The sequence below is a fragment of the Bombyx mori genome, chromosome 4, assembly GCF_030269925.1.
Source record: "Bombyx mori chromosome 4, ASM3026992v2".
NCBI classification, from domain to species: domain Eukaryota; kingdom Metazoa; phylum Arthropoda; class Insecta; order Lepidoptera; family Bombycidae; genus Bombyx; species Bombyx mori.
Genome location: NC_085110.1, coordinates 2,135,983 through 2,151,295, shown reverse-complemented (window position 1 = coordinate 2,151,295; position 15,313 = coordinate 2,135,983). Strand labels below are relative to the sequence as shown.

The window sequence follows — 15,313 nt, the reverse complement described above, 5'->3', positions numbered from 1 at the left end:
ACGATGAGTGGGACGGGTAGAAGTTTAATAACGCGGTTGGATATACCGTCGGAACCGGGAGCCTTGCGAGGACGTAGGTCTTTGATCAAGTCTTTAACTTCCATCGGGGTGACGGGTGGTAACACATCAGAGGGTGGCAAGGAGGCTCTGCGTTCTACCTCACTGTCTACTAATTCTACATGCACAGGGTCCACGGATTGAGTGCTGGGCGTGCACTGGGTTTGCAATGTATCGGCTAGCAGCTCTGCTTTTTCGTCATCATCGAACGCCGTGAGTCGGCCTGAGGGGCCTACGAGGGGGGGCATAGTTACTACCGTATCCGATTTGAGAGTACGAGCTAAGCGGTAGTAAGACCTTTGGGAGGGCGCGAGTCCTTCTAAGAAATCAGACCATCTGGCATCTCGGACTTCGGCGATGCGAGACTTTACGTCGCGTTGTAGGGCACGCATTCGAATACGATTTTCCGCGGTAGGATACCTGTCGTAGGCGCGTATCGAGGCGTTCTTAGCTCTAAGGAGTTCCCTAATATCGTCGGACAATTTGAAGCGGTGAAGGAAGTCCTCCGCTACAACTTGTTTCGATGACCTATCTAATGTCGAGGTGATGTGTGACGTTAAGATGTCTATGGCTTCAGCGGTATCCTGAGGAGACGGGGTAGAGTCCGGGCTAAACGGTAGCGATGGTGGATCAGATTCAGCCAGGCTGATGCCCAGCGTGTGCCAATCCACCACAGTCCTCGTGACGGGAACGGAATCGGGAGCGCGACCGAGCTTCATAACGACGGGACGGTGGTCTGAATCTAACTCTGAAACTACTTCGATCGAGTGTAAGCGCAGAGTTACGTTTTTTAATAACGCTATGTCGAGTATATCCGGGCGATGCGCGATATTTAGCGGGTAGTGAGTCGGGATTAGCGGAGCGATGATATCGAAGGCGAGATTATCGACTAACGCGTCAAGCCGCCTGCCATTCGGGGTTGTGGTGTGTGAGTTCCACCTAATGTGTTTACAATTTAGGTCGCCCGCCAGAATGACAGAGCTCCCTATGCCGAGCAGCGCCTCGATATCACTGCTTAGAACGATCTTATCCGGTGGAAGATAAACGGACGCGATAACGATCGGCGCGTGTCCCGTCAGTGAGATTCGGCACACTGATGCTTCGATATTAGCGAGCGCGGGAGGATCGAGTGGGACGCAATGCAGGGCTCTTCTATAGTAAATGACGGTACCACCACCACGAGCAGAGAGCCTGTCGTTCCTGACCATGTTATAGTTGGCGATTTTAGGGTCACGGCGCGCGGGCTTAAGTAGGGTCTCCTGCACTAAAAAGATATCAATTTGATGGTCACGCAAAAAGTCAGAAACCTGATCACGCTGATTTGCGAGACCGTAAGCGTTAAAAAATCCTATCGTTACGGATAGGGGCTTTATTCTACTTATATACGCCATTGATTACCGGCGGAGTGAGGGGAGGACGTACGTATTTAATGACGCGTATACGTCGGCGTATTCTTGCACAACGGCGATAAAGTGTTGTGCAGTGGAGGCAGAGCGAATGGCGTCGCCCAAAGCGTTAACGCGCTCAAAGTTGATCGACTGAAAGAAGTCGATCGCTAAAGCGAGATTGTCGGACGCGGTCGGAGGGCAAGTCGCGGGAGAGGGACGAGTCGCGGGGGCGGGACGAATCGCGGAGGAGGGAGTTGTAGCCGTGTTCATGTACGGCAGCGGTTTCGCCCAGGCCGAGACACTGGGCACCGGTGCCGGAACGAACGCTGGCTTAGCCTGCGACACAGAGGGTGCCGAGGCTTTGATGTCTGGGCCGGAAGCTCGGAGGCGGTTTTGGCGGGCGACGCGGCGATTTATTTTCGGGGCTCGGGGGCATCCGCGGTAATTTGCGGGGTGACCCTGTGTTCGACACAGGACGCAGCTAGGCGGTTCTGTCGCGGTTTTTTGATCGCGAGTGCATAGGGCCGTGGCGTGATCGCCTAAGCACTTGACGCATCGGGAGCGCGCGTGACAGTTACGGGAAGAATGCCCGTATAATTGGCAGTTATGGCACTGGCTAGGTGTGCCTTTCTTGTGTGGGGTTTCGACTGCGATTCCGGAAAGGCTACAGACCGTTCGGATGTTGAATATTTGCTTACCCTCGGGGGTAGGCTGGAGGGCGACGAGAACCATATTATATGGCTCCCTTCCGCGGCCTGTGTGCATGCGGTGTACGGAGTTAACCGGTAGGCCTTGTTCGAGAAGGTCGGCCTTGACGAGCTCGGCATCCAACTCTTTAGGGATGCCACGTATAACGGCACGGAGTTCGCGCTCCTCCTGGAGCGTATATGTGTGGAAACTTATACGCTCCTTACGGAGGTAAGAAGAGAGGGCCCTATGGTCGTCGGATGTTCGAACCTTAATTTGAATGCCGTTCGCGAGGTTACGGGCATTCGTAAAATTGATATTTTTGGCCTTAAGGGCCAGGGAAACTCGTTCCCAAGCTGCCTTCTCTTGAAGGATTACCGGGGGAGGGGTCTGGGCTTTATTTTGTGCCACCGGACGCGGCGACGGAGTGGCACGGGCTGGAGGCGCAACGGGAGTCTGAGGGCGGGGGCGCGACGCGTTCGCGGCTTTGCTAATTTTAGCGGCCGCGGGAGCTCGAGACTCCGCGGCACGCTTCTTACCCTTTTGCACTAGGGTGAATCCATCCGTCGATGAGGCGGGAGCGAGGTCGACCTCCATCTCCGAGTCAGAGTCGGAGGACGAGGAGGCGGGCGCAGGTGACCTACGAGTAGGTGTTTTGGACGGCGCGACGGAGGCCGCGGATGATCGCGCTGCTGGAACGGTGACCACGGCGGACGACGCAGCAGTTTTACTCGCCAGTATAGGCGACGCGGGAACGGCAGGCACGACGGAGGCTGCGGTGCTCGATGCAGAAGCTTTGCACGCAGGTACAGGCGACGCAGGAGCAGCGAGCTCGGTGGAGTCCACGAGAGGGCTCGCAGTGTGATCGGCCTTGAAGGCCTGAAACTCGGAAGTGAGCTTTGGGTAGCGAAGCCGGAGAAATTCCGCAAATACAGCGTCCATGATGTCTACGTGCCCAGGTGGGGCTACCCTGGGTCTTAGAAAACACTCGCCTTGCGGCGAGGCCCCAACTTCTCGGACCTGAGCGGTTCTATTGAACACAGGTGGCGATGCGGCACGATTACTGCAGGACAAAGAAAAATCACAACAAAACGGAAATAACAAAAAGAAACAAAACAATTAAACACTTCCAGGAAGACAGTTTGTCGGCAGATGTACCACGAACACAGAAATAACAAAAGGAAACCAAACAAATAAAAACTTCCAGGAAAAACACTTGGTCGGCAGATGTACCACGAACACAGGCCGCGCGAACAATGGCCGGGCTAACAAAAGCCGGGCGAACAAAGGCCGGGCGATCGAGTGGTCGATGAGCACGTCCGCGCGTGACGGGTGCCTCTATCGGAATGATTGTAGCTTGAATTACGCCGGTATTTTTAAGTTTTGTTAAAGTAAGCAAAGGCTTACTAAGATTCTCGAAAACGCAAAAGATCCCACTCCAAGACATGTTATGTCTACGTAACTCAACCCAGAAATTCCTTGCAACACAAGCAGGTGTTCATAACAATTCGTATTCTCAAACAGCGACATACATACGTGGTAACAGTTCGTCGAATTACAGTATTTCTTAGGAAACTTCTAAGGATTTGTTTTTATGATTCTTCTTTTTCATATGAGCATAGCATTTCAGTCGTGGTATTACAAAATACAGAATCCTAATGCATATATCGATGACGGGTGAAATACTATTTTGGTTTAAGCGACATTTTTGCAACTTTACAAGGAGAGCTTGAATTCGAGAAGCTAATGGTGATAGGTAAGGTGAACGGAAGAAGACCACGAGGTAGAGTTCCGACACGTTGGACTGACCAGATCCGCACTACCCTCGACACCACAGCTTACGATGCTCTACACTCGGCGGCAGATAGAGGCAAATGGCGTGGAATGGTCCGTAATAAGTTCTTGTTGCGAGGAGGTGGTCACGACCCTCAGTATTGAGGAAACCGAAGCAAGAAGAAGAACAAGGAGAGCCTGACAATTGACTGACAACTCAGACTTCGGCTTAATTCAAAGTATCGGTGATATTCACGTTTTGACATCCAATGCCGTCGATAGCCGTTGAACAATTGACCGTATACTAGACATAACACAAAATGTATAACATGTTTACGACTTGAGTATATTGACCGGCATTAATTTATTTAACTGACACACATACTCGTACAGCTACGAACGAAAATGATTTTTCTTTATTGTCATTGCTACATTGAAATATTAATTACAAGTGAAATATTAATTACAAGTGAAATAATAATTATAAGTGAAATATCAATTACAAGTGAAATATACAGAATAATCCATACAGAAACGAGCTGTTCGGATGGTCGATAGTCCTGCTCTGGCGGATCGCTTGGAACCTCTGGGTCTACGGAGGGACTTCGGTTCTCTCTGTGTTTTATACCGTATGGTCCATGGGGAATGCTCTGAGGAATTATTCGAGATGATCCCCTCATCTCCTTTTTATCATCGTACCTCTCGCCATCGGAGCAGAGTTCATCCATATTATCTAGAACTGTTCATCGACAGTGCGTTTCCAAAGATCTTTTTTGCCACGCCCATCCGGCTTTGGAATGAACTCCCCTCCACGGTGTTTTCGGAGCGCTATAACATGTCCTTCTTCAAACGAGGCTTGCGGAGCGTACTTTATGGTAGGCAGCGGCTTGGCTCTGTCCCTGGCACTGCTGACGTCTATGAGCGACAGTGACCACTTACCATCAGGTGGGCCGTATGTTCGTCTGCATACAAAGGCAATAAAAAAGAAAGTGAACTTTTAATTACAAGTAAACTATTAATTACAAGTGAAATATTAATTACAAGTGAAATAGAAAGCAAGCGACTCACTTATTTGTTCATATACCACTGGGTCCTCGTCTTTTGAGTCGTGCGATCAGTGATCGAGACTATATTAGGTCAACTGGCGTCGTATAAAAATAATTATTCGCTTAGCATTATCAATGTCGTTTCCTGTTTTCTACGTCTAGATAGAGCGGTCGATTGCATCGAGCACGGCTAATTAGGCTTATCGTACACCAATTATTTATTAGCTGCGCTTATCTGGTCCGCCATTGTTTTAGGTTTGTGGCCGCGACACATTGTCTATTCGTTTGTTAAGTTATAATAACATGATTGATGTCGTGTCTGAAAATAATATGTGGTATTATTTGTTGTTTGTTTAAAGTTATTATTATTTATTTTTATTGCTTAGATGGGTGGACGAGCTCACATCGCACCTGGTGTTAAGTGGTTACTGGAGCCCATAGACATCTACAACGTAAATGCGCCACCCACCTCTAGATATAAGTTCTAAGATCTCAGTATAGTTACAACGGCTGCCCCAGCCTTAAAACAGAAACTCATTACTGCTTCACGGCAGAAATAAGCAGGGTGGTGGTACCTACCCGCACGGACTCACAAGTGGTCCCACCACCAGTAAAACTGAAAAATATTACAGTAAGTATTAACTAAAAATATTTATATTAGTAGTAGAAGAAATAGAGATGGAGAAGAACTTCGTAACTGGTATATTTACTCATGAGAGGACGTATGCACGGATAGACACTCAATCATAAATATGACACTTTATATATAATTACTTCTAGTGTGGCAACATTCATTGTTGCAGTTGTACAAAATTTTCTGGTCGTACTTAGCATGTGTGCTGTATTTTGTATAAGAGAGAATTAAAAATCTTACTTTCTAAATCAAGTTATATTGAAGCTAGCACAAAATACAGTCTGCACCCGATACACTTGCTCGGTTACGCTGGCATAGCCTCTCAAGGCTACCAGCTTAGGTAGGAAAAAAAAAGCCGGAACATGTGTGTCAAAATATGTCATATATCATTTACGTAGTGACGTCTGTAGGCTCTAATAACTACCAGTGCTACTAACTTCTGCATACTTCCATTATTAGTACCTGAAACTAAAGAAAGTTTGAGGTATCGCAATTTTCTTTCCCGCGACCACCTACAGTTCAGCCGTATCACAACAAAGTTATTATATTTGTTAGTAAGTGGTAGTAGTATTACTACCAGAACTGAACACATAAAGATAACCCCTACTATAAGTACTATTAAGACAAAACGAGACTCGAAATACCCTTAAGTGTTTTTTTTTATTTTTTTAAATTGCTTAGATGGGTGGGTGAACTCACTGCCCACCTGGTGTTAAGTGGTTACCGGAGCCCATAGACATCTAGAATGTACACAGTTTTACAGCATAACGGCTGCCTCACCATTCAAACCGAAACGCATTACTGCTTTAAGACAGAAACAGACAGGGCGGTGGTATCTGGTACCCGTGCGAACTCACAAGACGTCCGACCACCAGTAAAGTGTTTGCATGTCAGTCGAATATATTTCCAAAATTTGAAATACCAACAATACTGGTAGTAAGTTAGTACTGTTAGTAGACGTATATTAGTTAGTAATTGCAGACTGACTTAAAGTTTGAGATCGCTCCACGTATTTTTAAGATCGACTAAACCACAGCAATCCATAAATCTATTCTATCTATCTATCTATATATATAAAAATGAATTGTTGTTCGTTAGTCTCGCTAAAACTCGAGAACGGCTGGACCGATTTGGCTAATTTTGGTCTTGAATTATTTGTGGAGGTCCAGAGAAGGTTTAAAAGGTTAGGATAAATATGAAAACGTGCGGAATTAAATAAAAATAATAATTTTGCTTTACCTTTGATGTGTCCCCCGTCGGACGGATTCCTTTTGTTTGTTTTAAGTTTATTTTATACAAAAGTTTAGGTATTTTATTTATCGATTGAGGCACTACGAAGTCTGCCGGGTCAGCTAGTCTAAAATAATTTACATACAAATCGAAACGCAATGAAACGTTTTCATTTCGCGAAAACATCGCAGCGATTTCACGAAAACTTATACATTAATTGTTGCAATATTAATCTAAGCATCGCGTCTACTGCAGTAATTAGTGTCGCAAGTGAAGGCCTAAGTTTTATTCCAGTTTTCATGTTTGAATTTAGTGCACGCGATGTCGGACGGCCGGTGCTACCGTGTGTCACACAGTTCAGGAAAACTTAACATCGTATGCACTTAACGATTGTTAGGAAAACCTTGTTTTTTCCTTGTTCGAATGAATTCTTTGACATACGTTCAGAAATTTATATATATATTAGATTTAAAAAATATTTAAATTTAATTCTGCGGAAAGGTTAACAACAGATAAATCGGTTGTCTTTGTCCCAATTTGGCTTGATGCTACCATCATCATCATCATAATCGGTTGCTCTTGGCAGAGCAATCGTGGTCATGTGGCATTCTTGCTCATTAAAGCCTTAACAGATGTTTTTCACAGTTTGCGAACCGAGGCCCGGCGCACACACTCGTTAAGTGGGGTTTCAGTAAGGTCTTTCACCTGATCAGTCCAACGCATGGGGATTCGTCCACGAGTTGATGCTACCAAGTACCTTAATTACGTAATACGTCAAAATGCATATCGGATTATAACAGATTACATGTTATTGATGTTCAATAAGAAAACCAAGCACAATTTCGAATAATACTTTGAAATTTTTTCTTATATATATTGAAAAGTTCTACGGAACTGCAATGAAAAAGGCCTTACGCCTTTATTTTCAAAATTTTATTCTAATTTATTTTGTTTATTTAGTGGATACGCAACAGTCTAGGTATGGCTTATTTAAAATGTGGACACCGTCGCTCAGCTTGACCCGAGACATGTGAGTTTCAAACGTTTCAAAACGCGTATGCTTCAAACATTCAACAATTATTATGGATTGGTTTAGTGCAGAAATACGCAGCACATGCTTGTTTTTAGCGCCATTTTTTGGTTTACGCTATAACCTCTGTAAATAAAAGAGCATATCATCCATCTGATAGTATGTATTCAAAGTTGCTCATGGAAATCAACATTGCCTGGAGCACGGCCAATAGGCTGCCTATTGAATGACTATTGAGTTTACGCCTGCCTATTTAATCCCAGAAACAACACGCCAACATGTATACTGGCCGAAATTCGGAAACGTTACGCTAATTGCCATTTGTAGCTATTCCAAAAAATAAAACCTAGACAACTTAAATGCCAGTTTACGGCCATCAATTGTCCGGGGCAAACGTTAAAACAAAATATATCGGCAATAAATATGTTAATACTGTAATGCTACTGCACATTTCTTCTGTGTGTAATTTGCCACCGTTGAAAACTAAAAATATGGGCTTGCGACGCTTGGTCCAAGGCTTAGAGGACTCGTCCTCTTTTTTGTTAAGGCTCGAGTTTTCGAAGTTTGCAGCTAACTTGTCTTCATACAGCAGATTATTTAGTAATAATATAATTGAAATATGGGAGCTAGTTTCTTTTAGTGAAAGCAAATAGGTTCAGCAGAGAGTTTTTTTATTGAATTGGACATCATTAAGGCATTGATGGACATCGATAATACAATACTTTGGTGAATAAATTGAACATCATCAAAAATATGTATATATATAAATATTTTTTCACAATTTACTGTATCCATCTGTAGATGCATTCAAACGAATTTAGCATGTTTACAATGACGTTGTCTACTTCAAAGCTGGATTGTTATGTTTTTAAAAGTAAACAATTAGATTGCGCAGAATACGTCTACATGCTACTTACCTCTGATTCCTCAGCAGGTCGCATTTCCGATTCGGTGGTAGATTCTGCCAAGCACTGCTCTTGCTAGGACTAGTGTTAGCAGATTCTCTCAGGTTGAGCCCGTGAGCCCACGTACCAGTCCGCGCAAAACTGGAATAGTCTCTTTGGCTGCCAGTGAATAGGTAGGGAAACTTCGTGTTCGAAAAAAAGGAAACGTCTTAACTGCCTAATGAGAGCAAAGAAGCCACCTGATGGTCAAATGGTTACCGTCGTTTATAAAAAAAAAACCCAAACTAATGCTTCTTTTCAAACTGAGCTTATAGAATAGCGATGATATCCTAGCGTTGGGAATATACCGTGAAATTGAGTTCATTTCAAATCCAAATGGTGCGTGGCAAAATGATCTCTGGTATGACGTATTGTTGACGAACTCAACAGTTCCTCTAGTTTCATCCGATGGTAATAAGGAGACGCGGTATAAAACCAACATACTTAGAACCAAAGTTTTCATGTAGATTCAAAGATTCTAACAAAAACCAGTACCGATATTAGTTGTGGCTACGATACGAGAAAACATTGTCAAGTGATACTTCTTTTATAAAAACATATTACACATTTATTTCGTAAAGTCGCTCATATTTACAATTTGGGCCAAACACTGTTCACCAGTCAAAATGCACTATTCTTAAAGCTTTTAAGGAAATAGGACATGTAAATGAAAGTATCGGTGGCCAACGAGACAGCCGCTTCAATATCGCGAAGTATGAAACTTAAATGAGATGTATGTTGTAATAAAGGTTAGGTTTTAGGTAAGAACTTAACAGAAACGGGAAGCCAATGGATTGCACAATGTGAGAGCGGAGGGCGGTACTTAAGAAATAATTCATTCTTACGATAGCACAATCAAGTTTGAACCGTTTTAAATATGATGTGCGTTTCCAGAGACCTTTTTATCATGTACCGTCCGGCTTTGAAATGAGCTCCCCTCCACGGTGTTTCCCGAGCGCTATGACATGTCCTTCTTCAAACGAGGCTTGTGGAGAGTACTTAACGCTAGGCAGCGGCTTTTCTGGCATTGCTAAAGTTCATGTGCGACGGCAACCACTCACCATCAAGTGGGCTGTATGCTCGACTGCCTACAAGGGCAATAAAAAAATATATGATGTCTCATTTTCTTTTAAATTTTAGCTAGGTCCGTTATGACACTGTATCGAGTCGTTGCCAAAAACGTAACGTAGGCCCTATCAAAATCGGAACGGTTATAAGCCTGTGCCAAAAATGCGATCGGAATCAACGCTCTTTTTTATTTTACTGAGCTTATAAAAAATGCTATTTTTATTATTGCCCTAAAAAAGTAACAAAACTCAAAAGTCACACTTCTGTATGATAATATCAAGATATAAATTTGCGTAAGACGTCACTTCGGATCCTCCCGATCCACTATCGGTGCTTTTAGGTACCACAAGCACCGGTCACCGTTCTCGTCGAACCCGTCAACAGCGACGAAGCGTTCGTCGCGAATGTTAACTCACAGATTGAGTTTCTCGCCGGATCCTTTCAGTGGGTCGCGATTCCGATCTTGTGGTAGACTCAGCGAAGCACTGCTCTTGCTAGACCTAATGTTGGCGAAGTCGCCAAGCTGAGTTCCGTGAAGCTGGTATAGCCTCTCGAGGTTACCAGTACAGGTAGGCAAAAGAGAGAGGGCTTTCGAACTAGAACGAAGAAGTGAATGGCAGCAGAAATGGTTAAGATGGTAGTACCTATCCGACCGAGCTAGCAAGTTCATGAGTTATTTTTTCCCCCTACCTAATCGTTGGTAGCCTTTTTTTATGATTGAACGGTTACTGGTGACCCTGAGGCCTTTCCAGTTTCACCAGGACAGGTGGGCGAGCAAAGGCTCAGCCAGGAGGGGTGGGATTTGCTAAGAGCTGCCCGAGCGCCTCCGAAGGAGACCTAACAACTCAAGAGCAGCTGCTTCGCGAATGAATCTACTACCGGATCGGAATCGCAACCCGCTAAGAAGATCCGGCGACAAACTCAGCGGGCTGATGCATGGGTAGGGAGTGGTAGCCTAAGGGGTTATCCCAGCTACGCTCGGACGGGATGCGTTATTCTAACATGAGTCACATTAGAATTTTACATATTTTAAATTTATTTTTTCGATCGTTTCTTTTTTTGCGATGCGATATCGATATCGCAAACATCGATGTTTTTCGTTCATTCCTATTGTAGTAAAGGAAAGCTTCCACATAAAGCCAACAACAACGGTACTAAGTTACATCACAATCGAATGTACCCATGAAAAACATACATTTTTTTATTTATCTGCATTGTACATAAATAATGTAAGTACTAAATGCCATCTCCATGGTTTTGCTTATTGAATGAAAAATTTTGCACGTCCAGACGACCCAGGTTCTAAATTCAATTTTATATTTCATTCCCATCGCTAATCGTATTGTCAAACAAAATAATGATTCATAATGGTATGTTGTAGACGCTTGCGTGATTTTAGCTCTCTTACCGATTTTACTACAGACAACAGTTACTTTTTTTTTATCTACGTTCTATTCAATAACTTACATACGTGGAAACCATAGATAAAACGAGATAACCTGCTTTGACGTTCACTCGCGCGAGCACTGAAGACGGCAATAACTAACTCTTCTTTCTTAGGAAGACGCCTATTATTCTTCACAGGCATGTTGAAACACGGAATTTAATGATAAAACTTAATCATGACTTGATCAATGGTAATATTTCGAGATTAGACGCTCTGCCGCTAGTTGCCGACGTTTCCCGCTAGGTGGCGCTATCTGCGACCATATCGGTTATATACGAGCCACAGATTAATGAACGTTTCCATTGGCGGGCTGCAGGAACCTGAAATTAATGATGACATCTATCACCAGAATTAACCCCCGATATTTATTGTTAGCAATAATAAAATAATACATACGTGGTTTAAAATTTTGAAAAAAAGAAATCATTCTCATTTAGCACACCGAATTAATAATCAATTTCATTATCTTCCCTGTTGATTCTGGTCAAGATATCAAAGCGAAGCTATAAACATTATCGTATTGTCAACGGACCTTGATGTGTGTGCAAATTTTCAAGTTAATCTTACGTCTTCAATCTTCATGTCGGGGATAATGACGTTCAATATACAAAGCTAATAAAAACAAAAAATATTATTTAACACTTGGTTTACTGGTGGTAGGACCTTTTGTGAGTCCGCGCGGGTAGGTACCACCGCCCTGCCTATTTCTGCCCTGAAGCAGTAATGCGTTTCGGTTTGAAGGGTGGGGCGGTCGTAACTATACTGAGATCTTAGAACTTATATATCTCAAGGTGGGTGGCGCATTTACGTTGTAGATGTCCATGGGCTCCAGTAACCACTTAACATCAGGTGGGCTGTGAGCTCGTCCACCCATCTAAGCAATAAAAAAAAAACTTGGTGTTTGACGTGTCGTCTGTACTGTTGGAGACAGTGCGAATCTGCTGACGGTTCGGTATCAGTGGATCTACTATCGTCCAAGTTATCAGCTTAACGACTAGCGGCTTATCAGCGAGCGTGCTGCCTCGCATTTTTCGAGGATTAACTTGCCCCAGGAAGACGGCGATGCCTAGATCTTGTGGATGGAAATGTAGCTGGTTTTTGTGAATTTAATATTTCTAATGTATATTTTTTTGTGAATTTTTTTACTTAATTTTAGTACAGATCGAATGTTTATGCTTTTTGATGAAATGAAAGCTCTTTGAATGCCTCGATGCTGATTTGATAATTAATTCATTTGCGGAGCCGGTAATAGTGAATTTTGAGGTAGATAGTGAATTTTGAGACGGGAGGTCGACCAACTGTTCTTTTCTTCTGTTTTTTTCTTTTCATAATGGTTTTTCACTACCCGAAGCGCAACCGTAATAGGTAAAACGGTGTCCATTACTCGGCTGTGCTCAGAAAGCGCATTATTTTTGCTAAGGTAGCCTAAGGAACTAGTTTCTCGCGGACTGGTAGGGGAGCTCAAGTGCTCAATCTGATAGAAATTTGCTAAAACTATCCCTAGCAAGAGCAGTGCTTCGCAGAACCGACAAGATCCGGCGAGAAACTCGTGGCCCGTGTCTGTTAAGTAACGCAATGAAATGAGCAATTTATTACATTAATTATCATCTCGAAAGCTGTCATTGAACTAAGCCAAATAAAGTGGCCATTATGATCCCGAATCTGATATGACAGTAAGCTCTAAAGTTTTTATCACTGACGAAGCCCCCGTATCTTATCTTCGTGAAGAACAAAGGAACTGTTTATCATAGGAAAGCCTATCGGGAAGCGATATAAGCAACATGCAAGTTGTTTTAGCTAATCTAACGCGATAGAGCGGGGGACCGGTGGCGCCTGCCGTGCCGAAATGCCACACCGTCCAACTTCGAAGCTTTTATTTTTCTACCTATTCTGATAGCCTTGAGAGGCTATTTCAGCTTCACCCTAGCGTGTAGGTGAGCTCACGGGGCTCAAACCGGAGTGTTGCTAACACTGACCCTAGCAAGAGCAGTGCTTCGCAGAATTTACCTCCGGATCGGAAACGCGACCCACTGAGAAAATCCGGTGAGAAACTCAGTGGGGCTGTGTCTATGGGTTGATTCGGAGGACGATGACCGGTGCTTGTGGTGCCTAAGAGCATCGTTAATGGATCGGGAGGATCCGTAAAGACGTGCTTTGGGCGACGTCGACTGTTTACCATTCGGTCTACAGGATCGGGTATGTTTCCAGCGGCCACGACAAGAGGGTTCTTATGTCGTGTCGTCTTCTCGAAATGGCGCAATGATGCCGACTGTAGATACTTACTGACAGAGTCGAGCTCCAGCTTAAAGATGAGCTTTTCATATGTATGCGATGAACGTTGTCTACCGCCGTTGGCACTTACCTAAATAACTGAAAAGATAATGTATTTTAATGAGTCTTTTAAAAAAATACATCTGAAATTGTCATTTGGGTGTTCTATATGATACAATAACAGATACTATTATCATATTAATAAATAGCACCCATAAAACGGTAGATACGTTCCTACAAAGTCCAGCGTTGTGCGACATCTCAACGTTGCCTGTATGTATTTTAAATTTTGTTTATTCCTATATATTGGGTGTTAATAGTGTATAATGTAATGTCCTGATTTTTTTTGTTATGGATAACACATACTTGAAATACGCTTGAATATTGAGCTTTACACTGGTGGTAGGACCTCTTGTGAGTCCGCACGGGTAGATACCACCATCCTGCTTATTTCTGTCGTGAAGCAGTAATGCGTTTCGGTTTGAAGGGTGGGGCAGCCGTTGTAACTATACTGTGATCTTAGAACTTATATCTCAAGGTGGGTGGCGCATTTACGTTGTAGATGTCTATGGGCTCCAGTAACCGCTTAACACCAGATGGGCTGAGAGCTCGTCCACCCATCTAAGCAACAAAAAAAATAGAAAAAAAGCGATTTCGTCACAAAGGTAATTTAAAGTACAGCATAATACTTTAATTTGTTAATTGATGAAGCTTAAAACTGATTATTAGACAATTGACTTGTGAAAAACAAAAAGCCTGTAAATTCGATTCTCCAATGCAGTAAACACACAAAGCATACATTCTCCAACAAAGTCAGAGTTAACATTGCATTGACTTCAGATAACTCACCCTTAAATCATCAAAGTATCAGACACAATTGACCAGTAAGTACTTCTCGGCAATCTCTCAATCGAGTTTTAGGACAAAACGAACCTGACAATACCAGACCGATATCACAGAGAATAACAAATGTGTTAAACAGCTTAAACTTATAAACACTAGCATTGTTCTCGTGATAGCTATCGGTACGGCTGCTGGTGTATCGTGGTAGCCGGCCGTGACAAATGAGGTCCGCTCGGCCCACCCATGGATACAAGATCATGTTACTATCGGATTGCTTGGGTGTTACGATTTTTAAATGCGTGATCGACTTTTGTTTGTTACGTATCCACCAAATCATGCTTCGAATGTACCTATTTATAGTAGTAGTTAGCTGACCCGGCAAACGTTGTTTTGCCATATATTAGATTTCTAGGGAATTTCTAGTGTAGAAAAAAAAACTAACTTATTCTAAGTGTGTAGTAAGGATGTGGTAAATGAGTGAAAGAGGCATGTAGGGCTGTGAACGATGAGGGGATATAAAAATAACAAAACCTCATTCAACCACATAACGCCTAATTATAACAAAAAAAATGTCCAAAAAATAAAAAATAAATGTTAGGGGTGGACAACCTTAGCGGTATGAAAAATAGATAGTAGCCGATTCTCAGATCTACTGAACATGCATATAAAATTTCATAAAAATCGGTCAAACCGTTTCAGAGGAGTACGGTAACTAACATTATGACACGAGGATTTTATATATAAGATGGTATATCTTCAGTGATGTTTTCGGGATGACGACATCCTAAGAGACTAGAGATTAGACGAAGAGGTAGGTCTAAGAAAAAATTGATGGATTGCATGAAAGACGATAGGTGTAAGAGAGAAATGGTATATGATAGAGGAGTATGGAAGG

The 15,313-nt window shown here is 43.2% G+C and overlaps 1 protein-coding gene and 1 long non-coding RNA gene across 2 annotated transcripts in view; one reads left to right on the top strand and one right to left on the bottom strand.

Annotated features, from left to right (window-relative positions):
• LOC101736853 (zinc finger protein ush) overlaps positions 1 to 15,313 on the top strand; it is a 268,675-nt gene that overhangs the window by 102,712 nt on the left and 150,650 nt on the right. The window lies entirely within an intron of this gene.
• On the bottom strand, positions 9,387 to 13,674 carry LOC134198730 (uncharacterized). The gene is made up of 3 exons (XR_009972889.1): positions 13,588 to 13,674; positions 11,701 to 11,916; positions 9,387 to 11,624 (listed from the first exon to the last, which is right to left on the bottom strand). It is a non-coding gene; the product is annotated as an uncharacterized LOC134198730 (long non-coding RNA).